The sequence below is a fragment of the Oratosquilla oratoria genome, chromosome 33 (genome assembly GCF_046742065.1).
Source record: "Oratosquilla oratoria isolate Oo_2021 chromosome 33, ASM4674206v1, whole genome shotgun sequence".
NCBI classification, from domain to species: domain Eukaryota; kingdom Metazoa; phylum Arthropoda; class Malacostraca; order Stomatopoda; family Squillidae; genus Oratosquilla; species Oratosquilla oratoria.
In genome coordinates, this window is record NC_134809.1 from 21,455,177 (window position 1) to 21,473,064 (window position 17,888).

The following is a 17,888-nucleotide window of genomic DNA, read 5'->3' on the forward strand; positions in this document are numbered from 1 at the left end:
CTAGTGGGATTCGAACCCTCGCCTGAGCGGCTTGCTTTTTATAAGACGAAGGCCGTATCATCGTGCCACTACGGCCTTCGTCTTATAAAAAGCAAGCCGCTCAGGCGAGGGTTCAAATCCCAGTAGGAGAGTTTATTTCCAAATGTCATAATGACACACACACACACACACACACACACACACACACACACATATATATATATATATATATATATATATATACATATATATATATATATAATATATATATATATATAATATATATATATATAAAATTCTTAACATTGTTGAAGAGGGTAATGCAACCCTATTTTATCATGTCTAAATCTGAAGGCCACAAAACCTTTTTTTTTTATTCACAATTTCATCACCACTCCTCACCCCTATAGAAGACCGCTGTTCCAGTTTCCGTGGGTTAAAAGCCCTGTGGTGAGGTTATAGCTAATAACCTCGTCCCCGCCTGCTCGGTTCAAAGAAAGCCATCTGTACCTTTCAATGAAATTCATCAAAAGTCTGGGACTTCAAGCACAGCGATACAGTGAAACTTATCAAGACTCTATGTGTGATCACATACATGCAGTGCGCAGATTATTTCTGGTGGCTGTAGTTTCTGAAAGATATAGAAAATGTCGTTGAGTTTGTCACAAATTTTCACGAGTTTTCGTATACCTGTCATCTGTTCTTGTATGTAGATCACTACATGATCATCTCCACCCTGGCAAGTTCCGCAGTCTAAACCAATTATGATTTCTCAAGGTTGATCTGGAAATGAAGTGGAGAAATTGAACATCTATACAGTAGAAAGAACATGTTAAAAGATTAATATGATTAATAAAAACCAAACCAAGCGATTCAAATAACTAGACTTCATACAAAAGGATAATCGATGCATCATACTCAAACTGATTAATACACATACTTTAGTATGATTTAGACAAACACTAAATAACTTATTCGTAGCTTCAGTGAATATAAAGCCGTGAGCTTTGATAAGACTACGCAAACTTAAACAAAATACTTGGAACGACCAAGTCACGGTAAATGGGATCACCTTTTCAGAATGTTTCAAATGACAAATAACATAAAGGTGAGAAGACCCCTTTGAGAAGTGTGCAATTCACTTTGACGAGGTAGATCCAAAGAGCAGAAATGGTACAAACAAAGTAAACTAACAGTGGTCGCCTGGTGCAATATGTTTTGCAAAATATGTCAGGTCTACATAAATCTTATTTTTTACGAACTCAAAATAAGCGCATTCTTAATCCTTTTCAACAAAATAGATAAATATATATTTTTTCAATAAAGTAAATAAATTCATATTTTTCAATAAGATATATGTGGGGCGTAAGGTCGATCACGAGGGAACGGGGTAATCTTCGGCTGAAATATATAAAATGTTGAATTCTCATTATTCGTATGTATTCTCAAGAAGTCTAGGTGAGGACGAAAAGTAAGAAATAAATCTCCAATAGTTATCTATTTTTACCTCACCACCTCTCACTTGTATAACCATTACCAGACAAGTCTCGTATAGAGATGAATTATATATGACATTTTTTTTTCAAATGTCACAATAGGCCGCGTGCAAATAGCCTCGAGAAAATCCAACTGGTATATCTTTCTAGCTAGGAACAGATTAAAACTCAAAAAATATGATAAAAACGTGATATGAATAGTGTGTCCTCTCTAAGCGTCTGTGATATACCAGAAATCTGTATTCGTAATAAAAGAGAATTCGTATAATATCACAACAACAGTATTGCACGGTATTCGTTCACACAGTGTCGTTTTGTACGAAACAGTATGAACACGTACATTTAAAATATGTCATGATCAAAACATAATTCATAGCTAGACACGCACAATATATATAACGCAATATTCGTACAATATACTTTGTATAGTTATAGTGCATTATCATCTTCCTTTTGCCTCTGTCGAAAGAAGGTGCTGTTCCTGGATTAAGGCTCGTTGAACAGTCATCAGTGAACTCCAAGAACGGGAACATTACAAGACAGAGTTACCAATTCCATCTTTGTTATTATTTGTCTTGTTTATTATTATTTGCTTGATATTCGTTTATTGTCAGTTATCTGTCAATTTATTATTGTTAACTATTTACCTGCTTGTTTATTATCTAACTATACCTATGCAATTATTTATTTCATTTATTATTTATATTATTATAATTCTTTTATATTTATTTATCATTATTATATTTCTTTTTCGTATCCGACCTAGTTATGGACCAAAAGGTCTTCTGTCGGCATGCTCCGCCTTTGTAATCCTTTGTAGTATTTGTGTTATATAACATATCAGTTTGGTGACTGCAACTCTTTAACACAGGATTCTGGGGCCGAATTTATAAAAAATCCTAACCCCTAAGTCTAGACATAAATCTTCAAAATGGCGAAGATTTTACCCAAATTCCTATGTCGGCGGCCTAAATACTTATTTCTAGACTTTACGCCATGTCGAGGTTATGTCTAGACTTAGGGGTTAGGATTTTTCTACATAAATTCGGTCCCTGGCATCAAGTAGATAAAATCGTGTCGGAGTTAGCCATAAGAAAATATTCAAAGTAGGACATCAGATCAAAGTCGAGGAAGTCACGGGTTTCTGTCCTCAGGTGAACGAAATAGATTGACGTTTCTTTGTGTTTAATCTGAATTCAGAATACGATAAGTATTGCTCAACATCTCATCTCATAGGAAATACTTAGGTCATGTAAGCCTATTTTACTTAAAACGTTATCAATTAATGCTAAAATCTAATCTAGAGGGAAAGAACAATATACGAGGTTAAAGTAAATAAAGATGATAAAAATAAAAAGTTATGATCAGTAGCTGTCATAATCTATCGTCATCCTTCACAGATAAAAACTTAAGTAATCTTTATAATATGAATGAAAGATTAGATTACTTTAAAGTAGAACATAATCTCTATTTTCACTGTATAAGATAATGAATATATAAGTTCTATACAGTCTCTATACGTAAGTGCCGCCTAGGGGCAAAGTTCTCAATGACGTCATCCACCCCTACCCCCATTACCACTTCCCATTTCCACCACTCCTTACTGCCTATTTATTGCTATTGGTTTGCGAAATAATTAAACAGATTTTAAAAATGTTATTTAAGGTCCCTCTTGCAAAAAAGGATACGAGAAAATCATTTCATATTCTGTTGATTCTAACGCAGAATTCGTATGTTACATTAAAATATTCAGAGCTCCTTTAACATTTTTTCTTTATAATTATTTCAGAGCTTCATTGACATTTTTTATTATAATTATTTCAGGGCTCCTTTGACCTTTTTTATTATAATTATTTCAGGGCTCCTTTGACCTTTTTTATTATAATTATTTCAGGGCTCCTTTGACCTATTTTTATTATAATTATTTCAGGGCTCCTTTGACCTATTTTTACTATAATTATTTCAGGGCTCATTTGACCTTTTTTTTTCATTACAATTATTTTGTCAGCCTTGTGAGCGGCATGTCCGGACAAGAATTGCCTCTCCTCTAAATGTGCCGCCCAAGACCATATACACCCTCCCCCCCCCCACACACACACCCTGGTTCTATAATTTTTATGTTTTAAGATATTAAGAGACCCTGAGGACTAGAGTGGTAAAGGACATGTAACTGCATAGTGTAAGCCTTATGGTCTCTTGCAGTCTCCTTCATTCTTATGTTCTTATGTAAAGGGTGCACCATCTGATGGTGTAGACCTCGTTGACGCATCGATAGCGCTTCGATGGCGTTTCGATGGCGTTTCGATGGCGTTACGGTTCCGTTTCGATGACGCTTCGATGGCGTTTCGATGACGCATCAATGACGTTTCGGTGACGGTTCAGTGACGTTTCGATGACGCTTCGATGGCGTTTCGGTGACGCTTCGATGATGCTTCGATGGCGTTTCGGTGCCGCTTCGGTGACATTTCGATGACGCTCTGATGACGTCAACGAAAAAAGAAATGGAGAATCTGTTGTCAGAGTGACGTCAACGGTACGGGTAGTTTTGTACATTCTTCAAAAATTCTTTGCATTGTCCCCATTGTTGTTTAGGGCGTCCTACGGTGATGAAATAAATAACATGAAGGGAGATATAATAAGAGGAAAAGAACCCTTGGTTAAGGAGAGAATTAATCGAGACTAATTATAACTCCTTTACCACCAAAGATATGGAGATGAGGTAGATTGGGGTAGAGTACGGAATTATATTAAATAGACCGATGGTTACCAAAATTACAAACAGAACAAAATGAAATGGAATAAAACGCGCCATTTAATACAGAAAAATCGAAAGATGTATGAGACGATGTTCCAAAAAGATATTTTTGTCATCTGTATCGGATATGATAACAGGAAGGTATTGGCTCCAGCTAAATACAGAATTGTGGAACTCATGGATGACGAAAGGTAGGATCAAGCCTCACACTTTCCAGACATGGTTCTAATTTGTATTTCAAGTCTTCGTTTCTCTCTTCCAGTATTTCTTCACTCTTCGTCCCACTTCCCATTATCTCCCTCTTCCTTCTTCCTCCTGGTTCTCCTCCTTCTCCTACTCCTCTTTCTCATATGTCTTCTCCTCTTCCATCTCTTCCTCCTGCTCCTCTTCCTTTTTCTTCCTCATATTTCCCTCCTCCTCCTCTTCTTCTTCCTCCTATATCTTCAACTCCCCCTCCTCTTCCTTTTCCTCCTCCTCCTCCTTTTCCTTCTTGTTCTCCTCATTCTTCTCTTCCTTCTCTCTTCTTCCTCCGCTCCATCCTCCTATTCCTCTTCTTATCTTCCTCTTATTTTTCCTCTTCCTCCTCCTGCTACTCCTCCTCCTCTTCTTCCTCTTCCTTTAGAATCAAGAACCCTTTCTAATGACCAAAGTTTTATTATCGTAATGGAATGTTTATGCTTTCTCACTCCCCACTTCCCTTCTCACCCTCACCCTCCCCCTCCCCCTTCCCCACCCCTTATATATATTCTCTCCCTCTCTCTCCCTCTCCCTCTCTCCCTCTCTCTCCCTCTCTCTCCCTCTCTCTCTCTCTCCCTCTCTCTCTCTCTCTCTCTCTCTCTCTCTCTCTCTCTCTCTCTCTCTCTCTCTCTCTCTCTCTCTCTCTCTCTCTCTCTCTCTCTCTCTCTCTCTCTCTCTCTCTCTCTCTCTCTCTCTCTCTCTCTCTCTCCCTCTCTCCCCCCTCTCTCTCTCTCTTTCCTCTGTCGATCTATATGGTATATATATATATATTATATATATATATATACATTATATATATATATATATACGTGTGTGTGTGTGTGTGTGTGTGTATGATATACACATAAAATACACACGTACATACATACATACATACATGTAAAATACATACATATATGAATCTTCTCTCTCCTTCCCCCCCTCTCTCTCTCTTTCTCATTGTCTTTCTGGCTTTGTCTCTCTTTTTTACTCAGGTGTAGGAAGGCTCTCTCCTGGTCAAAGATTTGTCTCCACCCTCTTCCTGGTGTTAATCCCTTCAACCCAGTGTCAATTCTTCATGATCATAAATTCACCGTCAACTCAATGTCAATCCTTTTATCATCATAAATTCACCAGGACTTAGATCTGGGCCAGGCCACATTCGGCTCTCCTACCGTTCTGGCATTGAAATGAGAACGTTTCCTCGTGAAGCCATCTTAGTACTAGAAAGTTTGACTCGCTAGGCCTCCACAAACCAAATGCCGGTGTTTGCCGTCCCAGTTTTAGACCGAATATAAGTTCGACAGTTATATTGACAAAATAAATGAATAGGTAAATAGATAGATGAATGGAATATATATAAACACCATGTTGTATAGACACGGTAAGGGAAACATGGACTGGAGGTGAAGCTTTTATTCCTGACGTTTCGTCTATCGACTTTCTCAAAGGAATGAGCATACTAGATACATACAGAGTTTATATACACGCCTTACGGCTCAAGGGAATAAAAGCTTCACCTCCAGTCCATGTTTCCTTTACCGTGTCTATAGAACTTGTTCATATGGATTTTCAAACACCATGTTTTTTCTCTCCTTCCGAGGTCCACTCATAAGCTGAATAAATCTAACATCGCGTCTTGAAGGAACTAATGCCCAAGAATGCAATCCTCTTCAAGAAGAGTTCCGTTGTAGTCCTCAAAATGGCCTTCCTTCCAGAGGTTAGGTTCTCGTTTAGTCCTACTCAGAGGTCTGATGGAATCTGATGGCCCCTTGCAATGCTCCTCTTCAGCCGACCTGAAGGCCTCTGGAAGCTTCCGAAGAGTCTTGAAGTCGACCATTCCATCACCTCCGGCAGTCATTTCGACCAAAGAAAGAGGATTTTTTCTTGAAATTTTCTCTGGGCTTTTGGGTTTATAGTTTAATTTCTAGATTTCATTCGGTATAATCCTGACCTATTCTGGAATTGTAAGACGTTAACTAGAACATAATCAATAAAGTCCTGTCCTGGGAATAGTCTGCATTGGTGGTTCTCAAGCTTTTTCTATCTATTCGTCCCTTCATGGATTTTTAACATTGGTGTGGTTAACCTTCCTTTTCTCCCAATTCCAACACCGCCAAAAAAAAAGAAAAGAAAAAAAAATAATAATAATAAACGAGTAAATAAATAAATAAAAAATAAAATATTGAAGTGAAACCTTTAGCTTTATTACGAAGTTGACCATCATAATTATCTTATAATTGATAAGATTTTTTGTGATATGCTTAACTTGTATTCATATTCCTTACATTATATAGAAATCTATATAATACCATTGCCCCACTGAATAATTGTCATGGGTTCCTTGGAAGCTCCAATGACCCCAGGTTGAGAACCACCCACCACTGGACTAGACAAGGGATTCCCAAACTGTGGGTCATGGCCCCCCGAAAGGGTCATGACCTTTTTTTTCTGGGGGTCATGTAGGTTCAGACTCTATGTGCATTCAGCTACACAGACCATCGTATTGATTAGATTGTATCAGAAAAGTAAACACATCCTTCTCATTGAAAGACATGATTAAATAAATATTTTGAATCAACATTAATAAACTTTTTTTTTTCTTTTTTTTTTTGCTATTGCTCTCTCTGCTGTCATTTATCTTTTAAATATTAAGGTAATGTATCAGCGATATAAGGAATTAGTACGTTTTCAGAAGGCTTATGAAGGTGGTGGTCATGGTAGGTTTGGTACTACAGAAAGGGGTCACGTATTGGAAAAGTTTGGGAAACACTGATCTAAAACTTCTGGTGCAGACCGTAGAAAAATCTTTTTATTTAAAGTTCTTCATCGTAACTGAAAGACCTTGTCCACCATTTCTACACGAAAGATTCACCTTCAGGGGAATGAGAACGTCTGCAAGTTGCAATCAGGAAGGATGAACCTTGATTGGTGGTTATAATATACGTACGAGGCAATTGCTCCAGCAAAAATATTAGCAAAGATATTCGATTTTTTTTTTTTCATTTTTAACAACACTCCTTCTACTAGAATAAAAGAACAAATCGGTATACTAATATGAACAAGGACATATACAACTGTATTAATTTTACTGTTATATTTTATATATTTAAAGAAAAGTATATAGAGTTGGACGACATTCCTTTAGTATTTATTTAAGTTTCCTCCACAGGATAAGAGCTATGTCCTATAGGTGAAGAGGGAAGAAGAAACTAAAATTCTTTTGCAAATCGAATATATAGATATATATATATATATATATATATATATATATATATATATATTTATATATGTGCAAAGTTGGCCACTTGGAAAAAGAAACTAACGAAACAGAGCGCTTTCGTATATTACATCTTCAGTGCAAAAAGTGCACTTTTTGCACTGAAAATGTAATATCCTAAAGCGCTCTGCTTCGTTAGTTTCTTTATCCAAGTGGTCTACTTTGCATAAGTGAAGACACGTACCCGTGTTCTGCATATGTTTATATATATATATATATATATATATATATATATATATATATATATATATATATATATATATATTACGTCTGCGAATGAAATAGATTGAACATTTTCAGTGTTGAATAGGTTTACTCTAGATGGTCTCCGTGGCTGAAGAAAATGAAATAAAAAAAATTGTTTCATCCCTAAAACCGGAAGTCCAGCTCTCAAATTCAAATTTAACGGAATCCCCTCGTCGGCTGATGTTTGATGACGTTCTCTCTCTCTATCTCTCTCTCTCTCTCTCTCTCTCTCTCTCTCTCTCTCTCTCTCTCTCTTTCTCTCTCTCTTTCTCTCTCTCTCTCTCTCTCTCTCTCTCTCTCTCTCTCTCTCTCTCTCCTCTCTCTCTCTCTTTCTCTCTTTCTATTTTCTTTACTCTTTTTTCAGCGTTTGTATATTCTTTTTCTTCCCTTTACCTGGAAATCCATCGCGTCTCCAGCTCTGATTATACTCCGCAGTTTTATTTTATTTATTTATTTATTCATTTTGCTCATGACACGAATATCTGCATTACACTGTGAGGATCCAGTTGCCGAGACGAATTCAGGGAGGGGTGTTCACTTTTTGGAAAGGCTTTAGCCCTCTAGAGCTAGGGCCAGATGAAACTGTGTTGGCAGCCAGAATAAAGAAATGTTTCATCAAAATCGAAATAGGTTTATCAGTATGGATTTATGCTCAGCTGAGTATAGAAATGGCTTGGTGGCAGAGAATTTTTTTTTTTTTTTTATTTTTTTTTTTTGAGCCCGAGGGTGTCTCTCTTATCTACAGAAGATTGGCTGTTGGTAGCCTTCCCCCCCCCCAAAAAAAAAAAAAACACTATTTGAGAGGGTTAGTATATCAGGGGTGGGGGAGTCTAATAAAGGTGCCTTATTAGGGAAGTTCCTCCCATTAGTCTTAGCCATAAACACTAATTGTCTTTTTTTAATGAAAAGTCAACACAAATGTGACTTTAATATATACTTCTGTTTGTAGTGTCCTTGTAAGTCAACAAAGGGAAGACTAATATATGCTACTCAATGTATATTCCATGTAGTGTCTGTATGTTTTAATACTAATTTTAATTATCTTTTTATCTTGTCCATGAGAATAGGCTTATGTTCATAACTGCATATATCAGCATTCTTGTCTTTTTATATGCTTAGCTTTTATTATTTTTTGTCATTTTATTTAGAATCAGTTATATTGGTCTTAAATATTAATGTTTTTTAGTAGCTGGTTAGTTCATGAAAATTTATATATATTTATTTTTTATATCTATTGCTGCCTAGTTCTTGATTATTATTTATGTAGCAGATGTAATTATATTCTTTTTCTTGTTTATATAGTTATGTTTGTGTTCATATTTGAACGTCTATATGCACATTTCTATTTGCATAGATAATTTTCTTGTTCATATATGTATTTGGACTTGTGTATATTCGTGTTTGTAGTTGCATTAGCTGAATTTTTTTTTTAATGAAACGCTAACCAAATAGATATTTTATGTCAATTTGTGTTATTTGTGTCTGTATACAATGTATCATGTAATGCATTAGCACATGACTTTTCATGTTTGATATTGCTCTAGCATATGTATATATGTTTGTCTGCACATGCAGACACTCAAACATACACACACACGTACACACACACACACACACACACACACACACACACACACACACACACACACACATACAGCAAACACACACAACAAACACACAACACACACAAACACAACCACTCAAACATACAAATACACAGCACACAAACACACGCACACACACGCGCGGATTAAGTGGATTTGGCTGTGAGGAAATACACGAAAAATCTAGTGTACTAGAATCCTACATTTGGGCTAAAAAGCCACCTACAAGGAATGGTTAGTGAACTGAATAGTTGGACTATATATACCCGAAATTATATTTTTGCTTTCCCAGTTAATGACTGGAGTGTTTCTTCTCTAAACAGTACCATATCACTGTTCACTACATCATTTCGTTTTTGGATTTTTTCTGTAATCATATATATCCTCCTCCTAACCTATCCATTGTATTCTTTCAAAACCAACCATGTCATAGGGACATTATTTAAAAAGAAATAAAGAAAAAAACAAAGAAAAAATATGGATATACATGTATATATGTATATATGTATGTATATATATGTATATATATATATATATGTATATATATATATATATATACATTATATATGTATACATATATATATATACATATATATATACACACACACATATATATATATATATATACATATATATATATACACATATATATATATACTATAAATATATATATATGAGAGAGCTTATAACGTTATTTTGGATTAATTTTGCCTCGAAAATTGTATTCGTCTCATGCTCGGGTAGAGGAGACAAACCAGCCACAAATGAAGCAAAACTCGGATGTCAAAGACGTTCCATCTTCTTTATAGTCTTACGCCAAGGTATAATTTTATCCGAGGACACTTCACGATGATCAAGAAATTCTGGAAACGCTTTGGACATCGACGACGCCTTCCAGGAAACCAGGAGCAGGACGGAAGTAAGAAAGGATCAACGAGAAAGCTTCTGGTTCGACTTGGCGCACTTTTCGTCAGTTTGTGCGGATGCACCTCTTCACGGCCGAGCGAAGAAGAGATTCCTCAGAGCCCCGTCGAGAAGACACCCACGGAGACGATGCTTCGGGCTAATAGGAAACAAGCTCGTGCCTTCAAGACCCACGACTGGACCACCTCAGGAGTTCTTGGTACAGGCTCCTTCGGCAAGGTGGTCCTTCTCAAGAACAAGGCCAAGAGCGTCAATATCGCCAAGAAGGTGGTAAGTCAGAAGACCACCAAAGGCCTTTACTTCGGCGAGGAAGTCATTCACTTCCAGGTCAAACACCCGCACGTCATTAACCTGTTCTGCTGGGAAAGACAAGTCAACAGGAGCGGGTACACTGCACGGCAAGAGCTCCATCTCTTTATGGAGTACTGTTCTGGAGGCGATCTGCATAGTGCGATCAAGAAGACCCTGACAACTGAGGACGCCCTCGGCTACTTCGATTAGCTGATGTCTGGCGTGGAGCACCTCCACGCAAGGGGCGTGGCGCACCGGGACCTCAAGCCGGCAAACCTTCTGTTGACGGAGGACAAGATCCTCAAGATCGCCGACTTCGGCTTGGCCGATCTCTTCGTGGTCAAGGGCGAGGAGGTCCGACTCCAAGGGACTGTTGGCACTCCGGCTTACATGGCACCGGAGGTCTTCAGCGGGTCGACCTACCTCGGCCCTCCAGTTGACCTCTGGTCATGCGGGGTCATCCTTTTCAACCTGCTGACCAGAGGGTAGCCCTGGGGCCAGGCCGTATAGGAGGATGACTCTTACAGAATGTGGGTCCAAAAGGACCCAAAGTTGATGGAATTGCCATCCTGGAGCGAACTCGGCATTTCTTCTCGGTCTGTGGTACACCACCTTCTAGAACCAGACCCGCTCCAGAGGCTTTCTGGATGGAGGAAATTTTGTTAAGAAAAACTAAAGGAAAAGCAAAGTCTCTGCCATGTAAAGGCCAAATTACCATGCACGCCCCAATCCTCTAAAAGTGAAAAAATACAGTTAATCGGCTCATAAAAGAAGCAACAATTCAATGAATTATATGTGCAAGAATAATGGTATCGTAAAACAAAAAATATCCCAGCAAAACCATTAAATGCAGAATTAGTCCTCCATATTCCCATGCCTGGGGCAATCCAGTGCAAACACGTATGAAAAAGAATACTAAGAAAATAAGATCATCACCTCAATAAAAGAAAAGGAGAAAAGAAATATACGAAAATGTGAACCAGGTAGAATTGTTATAAAACAAGGTCATAAAAGCCTCCTTTTCGCCTTTCGAAAAGCGATAGGGTTTCCCTCAGCTGAATAAAACCGCCAGATACCTCAACATGAATATACAAATCTCTACCGTTCTGGCGACAGCCGACGCGAGGAAAACCCAGGAGGTGGTCGGAGGACATCTGTTGACTCTGAAGGCGCCCTGTGCGCTTTTACCAAGAATAGAGCTGAACTGGGGAAAATGGTACAGGATGGGGACAAACAACAGCAATAGCAGAGGGAGGTGGACGGCTGTTATGGCATCGGGTCAAAGTGACGGAGGGAGAGAGAATTAGGGATGGGAAGAGTAATAGGACAAAGAAGAGAAGAAGCACCAGTAAGAAGTAATGCAAGTAGGGGGAAAAGCGGAAGGGAATGAATAGGATGGAAAGAAGGAGGATTGGGAGGAACAGGATCAGGAAGATTAGAAAGGAAAGGAAGTGTGAGGAATAAGAAGAGGTGGTGGTGGCAAATTATACAAAGAAAAAAAAAATGAAGGACGATACTGGTAATAATAAAAGGAGGTATGGCGAATGAATAGGAGGGATAGAAGAAGGAGGATTAGGAGGAACAGGATCAGGAAGGTTTAAAAGGAAGGTAAGGGCGAGAAATACGAAGAGGTGATAGTGGCAAATTATAAAAAGAAAAAAAGAAATAAAGGACTATAATACAGACATATACCAAAGGCTTTTTCCCCCTACACGGGGGGTAACCAAAAAGAATAAGGCAGAAACCACTCCCACCCATTCCACTTACTATATATTCCACTTCCCTCCACCCTCCTCCCCCCCTCTTATCTTGGCACCTCCTGGATGACGGGTCATCCCTGCATCCTGTCCACTGCCCTGGGTCAGAAGACCGATTGACTGATTAACTGACTGACTGATTCTTTAATTAACTTTGCCTCAGTTAAAGACCGAATCTCGGCTAGAAGGGGTCACGAATCGAAAGGCAGATGAATCGTTTACGTGGAACGTCCCTAAATCTGCCGAAGCGAAGACGCAAAAGTGATTTTCCGATCAATGAGTGTCGACCAAGTTATGAACCTCTAGGAGACTTCAAGGATCCATTGCCTCTCACATCTCCGTCTTGGTACCTCTTCCTTGCCTCCACGGCCTCCAGTGTTTCAATACCTCAGAACTTAGTGGGTTTCACAGTGGTATTCTTAAAAAAATTGATTCCTTATATAAATCTTATATAAATCCTTGGAAGGGTAAGGTTTCTGTAAGGAAATATTTTTTCTTTTGAGAATACCACCACTTATTACGGTGGTATTCCCCCTAAATGTTTCCTTAGAATTATCTTTCCTTTCCAAAGATTTATATATATATATATATATATATATATATATATATATATATTATATATATATATATATATATATATATATGTATATATGTATATATATGTATTTTATAAATACCACTGTTAGTTCTTCGGGATGCCTGCGGATTTCTCCAAACCCTAAGTGATCTTCTTGACTCCATTAATCCTAAAGTGTTATGCATGTGGGTAGGGTTCATTAGGATCCTTTTTGCTTCCTAGGGCTTCTCTTCAGGTGAATATAATTGCTTAGCATCTGACATGATATTATTTGTCTGTTTGTTATTTATTATTTGATAGATTGCCATTTATTATTATTTATCTATCAATTTATCATTATTTGCTAATTACCTGTTTGTTTATTATTCAACTTTACCTATTTATTTATTTATTTATTTTATTTACTATTATTTATATTATAATCTTTATCTATTTATTTACTTATCATTGTTATAATCTTTTCGCATCCGACCTATTTATGGAACAAAAGGTCTCCTGTCGGCATGTTCCTCCTTTGTAATCCTTTGTAATGGTAAACATACAACAATTGCTGGTTAGTGAAAAAAGTTGGCCGATGTAGATTTTACGTAGTTTTCTTTGCTTGATATATCCCCTCTTAGCTGAACAAAGTCAATTTAGGTAATGAAAGAGTTAATTGCTGAGAGGGGTCGTTATCGAATATATGGATGAATAATTGATGCACAAGTTATCTGTTTTTGCATTCATTTAACATATAAGTACAGGTAACTAATGATACCAATCCGGTCTGTTCGTTCCCTACGTACGTAAGGCTACTAAAGACATTTATATATTTCCTACACTGTAAAAGCAATAGAGGCTTATGTCTGTATACTATATTCTAAAACTTGTGGTCCTAAAAAAAAAAAAAAAAAATGGTAGCGCGAAATCAGTGTACTTTGATATTTCACCAAAATCCACCAGTCTAATATCATGGGGTCATTGTAGCCACTTGGCCCAAGTTGGCAACCCTCAAAAACTTTCTAGCTTTTGTGATCGTGACGTGCTGGTGATGGAAGATTTCAATTTCACTTATGCTAACTGGATAACCATTGAGCATGGAAGTAAACATTTTGTGTCACTTGTGAGAAATATTTCAAAACATACATAAATAAATTATTTATATATACATTCCATTTAGGGAAAGACACGTTTGTAAATATAAGAGTGGATGCTATTCATGAGAAACGTGTATTAGGGAAGAAAGCAAAGATATCATGTATGAAGGAAATATATAAAGCAAATACTTTAGATATTTCGAGGGCGTTAAAAGAGACTGAATATAATTTGAGATGAAGTGTATTTGTGACTCTCTTTTTTCACCTTTTTCAACTTGTCACAATGTCTCAATATATATATATATATACATATATATATATATATATATATATATATATATATATATATATATATATATATTAGTTGTCTCTTCCCTTGTGACGATATATGCCGCTTCCAGCATTCATCTCACTTTCTTCTCCATTCATTCGTGTAAGACACTCAACAAAGGAAGAGCATACCGACAGGAGACCTTTTGGTCCATAACTAGGTCGCTTCTTACCTAAACGTGGGAGGCGACCATAATCCCGTGCGTGCAACGCCAAAGAATTGAGATCCTTTTGGCCTTAATGTCCTCCTTGTGCTCGTTTAATCTTTTCGCAAATAGGATCTCAAATTCTTTGGTGTTGCACATAAGAGGTTATGGTCAACTCTCACATTGGAGAAGAAAGTGAGGAGACAGTGTCATGAGAGAAAAGTCAATACACACACACACACACACACACACACACACACACACACACACACACACACACACACACACACACACACACACACACACACACACACACATATATATATATATATATATATATATATATATATATATATATAATATTGAAGGTGAAAGAAGTAGACGAGGAGTAATGGTAGAATTTCACGCCTTAACGTTTCGACCTGCAGGGTCTTGATCTGTGTGTGCGTGCGTGTGTGTGTGTGTGTGTGTTTGTGTGTGTGTGTTATATTAGCGGCCCCAAGGGCATGATTCACTTTAGAAGAGTACAAAAGAGAGATTGAAACAGTGGTTCCCAAACTAGGGGGCGCGACCCCCTCCCAAGAACAAGCATCTATGAATCAGACGAACCCGTTTTCTATATAGTATATAAATACGCAACATGTATATGATTTCATATACATATAAAACAAGATAGAGTGGGTGTGTGGATTTACTGAAAGCAAAAAGGGGCGCCATATAAGATAGTTTAGGAAGTACTGGTTCAGGAGGAGAATTGATGGTCACAGTGGAAATCCAGAAACGACGACGAATGATATGGTGACCTGTGTAATTGGTACCATTTACATGAAAAAAACAGGTCAATCATTAACTGGAAGAGATATAACCTAATTCCAAGTATTTATAGACCTGTGTTTTAGTTGACTAATTATAGAATAATTATTCTATGTAGATTATTTTCTAACGCAAATATAGGAATCTAATATACTAACTTTCTCGTACGTTCCCTCCCACTTTCATCAATGAATATATATTTCGTATTCATATCTTTATCTTAATTTGTTTTCTTATAATGTATGCTTTGTCTTTCTGTATTCATAACTGCACTTTTGTTGCCTATATTTGCCTTCGAATTTGTACTCCTATGTCTATAGATATTGCATGTGTCGTGTATTATGCACATTTACAGTCTCCACTTGAATGTACTAGTTTGGGTAATGCCTTTTCCGGCATTGTGGAGGGCCTATAACTTTTGGTCAGATAATTTTATTTTCATTTATTTTATTTTATTTTGTTTTATTCTTTTATTCTATTTCATCTTATTGATTGATTTATTTACTTACTTATTTTGTTTTATCTTATTTTATTTTATTTTATTTTATTTTATCATATTTTCGTTTACATATCCGAATCATTTACGACTTTCACGGCTCGCTTGTATCATAAATATTCCATTTGAAATAATGCGCTTGTCCCAGATTCAATTGTAGTATATATGTAGTTGTTTTCTTGCCTACCGGTTCGCACCATCAGAACAACGAAAGAGTAAAAGTAAATGTTTGATACTTCAGCCACAGTTATGTATGTGTGTGTGTGTGTGTGTGTGTGTGCGTGCATATGTGCGTGCGTGTGCACGAGCTCGTCCAGGCATGGTATGTGCGTGTGTACAATTTTGTGCATATGCGTTAACTTTGTGTGTTTGTGTGTGTGTATGTATATACGTGTCCGTGTACGTATATGTTTATGCCATAACTAGCTTTTATTTCCTCTCATATACACTAATGATGATAATGATGCAGCTCCCGAAGGATATAGAGCTGGGGGAGGAATCCAACATTTCGACATATGCAATGCCTTTTGTAATGTGTGTCATTATCCATTTCCGTGTGGTTTCATAACTGGGCAGACAAAGTATCCCAAACCAGGAGCTATTAGCCTCGCGTCGGGGTCCATAAAATGGGGGTGGAGCTGTGATTGCTGCCATATGGGAAGAGGAAGGAGGACGTTTGTGTGGGTGGGTGCCTGTTGGAGGGTAAATTTTGAGTCAAAGTGAAGAGGAGGGGGAAGAGAAATCATGTATGGTAAAGATGGTAAGAAAACAAGTTAGCGAATGAGAGATCTTAGAAAAGAAGAGAAGAGAAAGAAGGGTAGGTGATGAGGGTAATGGAAAGGAAAGGAAGGAAAAGAGGTACAAGAGGAGGTAAATTCTGAGGTAATCAAAGTGAAGAGGAAAGGGAAGAGTTGTAAGGGAATCAGTTAGCGAAGAAGAGTATCTTAGAAGAAAACGAAGAGGAAAGTTGTGTAGGTGATGAAGGTAATGGAAAGGAAAGGAAGGGAAAGAGGTAGGAGAGGAGGTAAGTAGGGAGGGGAGAGATAATTAACCCGTGTTGGGGTAAAGGGGAATGAGTGAGTGGATGGGAGAGTGGAAAGGAGGCATTGGTGGAGTGAGGAGTGGAGAGAGGATTGGAGAGGAGGAAGGGAGAGGAGACATACGGTGGTATTCTTAAAAAAAATCTTTCCTTAAGTAAATCTTATATAAATCCTTGGTATGGAAATGTTTATATAAGAAAAAATATTTTTTAAGAATACCAACGTAAGAATCTTACGGTGATATTCTTAGAAAAAAAAATCTTTCCGTATATAAATATTTCCCTTCCAAAGATTTATGGAAGACTTATATAAGGAAAGAATTCTTTTTAAGAATACCACCGATAGGGTGAATATCGTTAAAGATTTGGAAGGACGGAAGAGGAAAAGAAAGACTTGAGCTTTGATTGCGATGCTGGATGAGGTGGTCAGTAAAAAGTAGATCACATTGAGTAAATTACCTTTCGTAATCTATAGAATAATGAAAGCCTGCGATCGTCGTGACGATGGACATGATGACATTGGTTAAGTCAGTGATTTCGGTTGTAAATGTAGTGCCCATACAAGAAAGTAAAAGATAACACATACTTGAGGGAAGGTGGATCAAATGTAAATGGCTCATCCTACAATTCACAATGATTTGTAGAGGTACAAGAGAACACACTTAATAGAAGGGAATAGTTTCCCTCTGGACATTTTAAGCGAAGGCTAGACAGTACCTTTGCTGTATTCACTCGAACAACAAGAAAAAAAATAGAGATCTATCTGTGTAAAAGGCCTTGACAATAGATAGAATAAATATGCTTTCGAATTCCAGGAAGCGATTGTTCTATACGGACTTAACTCTGAAATATTTATATAAACA